Raw genomic sequence first — 3,985 nt, 5'->3', positions numbered from 1 at the left:
TATCATCTCAAGCAACCCTGGTCATAAAAGCCTAGAAACCACTCCCACCCTTCGCTGCTTACGCAGCAACGATTTACATGCCCGCCCACTAGGGTGGACTCAAGTAACTACAGCTGCTCCAAAGTCGTAAGTAAACAAGTAAATAATACAACACAGTTGTATTTTGTACATTATTCAGTAAACATAAACCCATACAATTATACCTCCTTTGTTGTTTAATGTATAATTGTATTACGCATAGTATACTGCTGAATGTAACCGCTACAAAAACGGGTAACAATATAAGCTATGCAGAATTGCAGAGGAGAGATATGACCTCTAAGTTTACAGTTTACGGGCATTGCAAACATAGAATTTCAACTTCAGATGCCCTTGCTCAGACCCTTAGCTTAGCTCTAACTACTGGACTTGGCAGACGGTATATATTTCCTCATTTGTGTTCCTGATTCACGATTCTAAAATTGTGACCCCCGGGGTACTTTATTTAGTAAAACCTAAAAAAATAAAAAATAAAAAAATTAAAAAAAAAGTTAAAAAAAAAAAAAAAATGGAATGGGGTGTGACAATCACACCAGCAAATCGGATTGAATGCGTCACCTTTTCTTAAAGATACTCATTTTAAATAAATATAAGTAATTGAGTCAAACAAAAGAAATATATATATATATATCTTTATAATATATATATATATATATATATATATATATATATACACACACACACACACACACACACACACACACACACACACACACACTTATTATGTATGTCAACATCAGTTTAGTCAAAAGTTTATATACGCCAATGGAAATGTATAATTTCTAGAAATTTCTTGAAAACAAAGAATTTTATTGTGGCCCTTCAACTGTACCCTCCAACTCTACTATAGACAGAGCCTAGTTTGGGCTGGCAGAATTGAAAGGTTGCACTGTCCGATGATTTAAATGGACGAAGGAAGGCTGAACAGTCCCAGCATTTTCTCCAAACAAGCTCAAAGCCAGGTTAAGGCAGACTTCGGATAAACAATGCTAAGTCCATACAGGAGAAGCAGAACACAGACCTTCTGTTTTATGCAGAAGACGGCTAATGCATGGCCTACGGGTGATTTATTCTTTTGTTTGAACATTTTATTTTGGTTCTCGTGCCATGTTTATTTTGTTCCTGTTTTTGTGTTTGCTTTGTTAATAAACGTGCGCACCAGCTCTTAAACTGCAGCTGTCACAATATTCTTCTTTCTAACCCTCTAATCCCATTTACTGTAAGATTGCTGCCTGAAGCGTTCGACTTCTCAATGAGCTGGGTAAGGGTTTGCATGTTACAGCTCTCGCCATCTCCTGGGTTTCCTTTGGAATTCGTGCAGTTTTCCCATGCTTCTTCCATGCTTCTACAATGCATTAAAATGGTTTGCCTTGTTTAATGTAAGCGTTGGTATATTTAAAACGTTTTGTTAGATTTAACCTGGTGAATTAAATATTCGTGAATGAGTTATAATGAATACAAGAACAGGTTTGAATAAATGTCAGTAATACAATGTCAGTAATTTACACTGCGATATGTATACTATGCATAGATGTGGAATTTCTTTCTCCGAGGCTAGCCTGGAGTGAGGCAGGTCTATGATCAAGATTCAGCCGGTCATATAGAAAACGTTTATTGCGAAGTCTTTTGTAAATTTAGTTTTTTCATTAGAACGTTTGTCTAATTGCATGACTAAGTGGTTGTTTTTGTTTAATACTAATGACTTTAGTTTGGCATCTCTGATCCTAGAGGGCTAATCAATACAAGTTTTAGTAGGGTTGCCTAAACATTAAGATGACTCCCAAAAATAATTGATCTCAATTCAATATTCTTTAGATCCTTTTGAGAATACTTTTCTTCTTGTGTTGGATTAAAAAAAAAGAAAAAATTTGATTGCAGCATTGTACAGTACAGTGAACATTGTACTTTAAGTTTAGAGATCCTCTTGCAATTAGTTTCTCCTTTAGCCAAGTCATATCTGAAAAGTGTTTCTCCAGGGTCTTCCAAGAAATGAGTGACCAATCGATTTCCACAGAAGCAGACTCACATCCACCACCTCCGAGCAGTGGTCTTACTGAACAGGGCAAATTGCATAGAAGCTCATAGCGGTGGAGACGCTGGTACAAGTGCGTACTCTATAGGTACAAAGGTTTTGGCTTACATTTTAATCACGCGTCATGAATCAGCTGGACAATATATTTATCAACACTTACTCGGGAGTGTTCTCCAGGAGAAAAGTTGAAAAAAAAGCAATTCCCTAGTTTATTTACCTAGGAATTCTGAAGAGAAAAATATCTAAACTATCAGTAATATATAATGGCTCTGATAGGGACAACATGGGAAAACAAAAATCATTACATGCATGTCTGCTGTAACAGCTTCTTTCAAAACTTGTGTGAACCGTATAATAAATGAAAGTGCACCAGAAGTACCATGCAAGGAAGGACTTCATTATTTATAGCACCTTTACAATGAGAAGTCATCAACTTACAACCCAATCCAAACCTACACACTTAATCATTAGATACAGAAGTAAAGCTAGTGTGTGCAAAACCAGGTAAACTTGTAAATAAATACACATTCAACCACAATTACCAGTTAATTGTCCAATAAGGTTAATAGTTATCTCTAGTACACCCCAAAACAAATATTATAGCCATCCAGCCAAGGCTTGTTTAAGCATTAGGGAAAGTCTTAAAGACTGGGTGTTACTAAACCATCAAAATACTTGATGACATAGTGTCAGAGCGTCATATGACACCTAAAAATAGAGAGTACAGACTAGTCCCAGTCTAGTATACATTACAGATATCAGAAATTAGGTTTCAAGTTCTTTATTCATTCTCCTGTCCTAACAGTGGATGTCTGCTCATAATCCCACTTTTAAACTTTCAATGAGTGTCCCTCACTGACCAGGAGGGGTGAGATCTAGTCATTATGTCTCACACTAACCAGGAGGGGGAGAGATCCAGTCTGTGTGTCTCTCACTGACCAGGAGGGGGAAAAGATCCAGTCTGTGTGTCTCTCACTGACCAGGAGGGGGAGAGATCCAGTCTGTGTGTCTCTCACTGACCAGGAGGGTAGTTTACTTTATAGTTATGTACTGTATAAACCTAGCACAGTAAGGGCTGTAATGTGTAATACAAAAGCCTGATTGTACAGTAAGCTTTACTTCTAGTGCCCTCCAGTGGTGACGTTGTAAACTGATGCCAGATAGGCTGAATCAGTGTGATAGCTATGCTAAACAGCTGTGCTAACTTCCTCTCCTGTCATTTGATATTTGTTTAACCCAGAGGGTGAAGTAGGTTATCAGCTAATATTATACCTGTCTGTCCAGTATCCAAATAAACTTTTCTCAAGTGCAGTTGTGTGTTGAAGTGGAACACCTTGTTAACACTCAAAAGCCAGAAAAAAATGCTGAGTTACTTGAATCTTTTAAAAAAAAAGATGCCCTAGACTGTCTGTCTAAATGAAACCTTTTTATAATAATAAAACAGAAAACACTTAAAGTTGACTAAACAACAATACACTGCTTCAACATTATAAGCCTTAAATTGAAATGAGACACTTGACTTCATTATTTAGAGCCAAACTCTGCTCATTCATTTGACTATATTGGGAATACAGTAAATGCATTTATAGTAACTGATAGAAAATGCAACATAACAGCAACACGTTTATCAATTAAAATGAACTATGAAAATGTTGTACAATTAAATTATTAACAGTAGCAAATGTAGCTTCTTTACTCGACCCAAAATACTGATAGTAGGCCTACTGTTGTCTTTATGGAATATATATATATATATATATATATATATATATATATATATATATATATATATATATATATATAATTATTACTAATCTCAAGGAAAACAGAAAAATAAAAAATACTGTCTGGAGTCCCGTTGCATTGTGGGATAATAATAGAGTTCCAAGCGCACTGTCACGGAGCGTGTATCTC

Source organism: Polyodon spathula, chromosome 16 (assembly GCF_017654505.1).
Source record: "Polyodon spathula isolate WHYD16114869_AA chromosome 16, ASM1765450v1, whole genome shotgun sequence".
NCBI lineage: Eukaryota > Metazoa > Chordata > Actinopteri > Acipenseriformes > Polyodontidae > Polyodon > Polyodon spathula.
Note: the sequence above shows the minus strand (reverse complement) of the source record.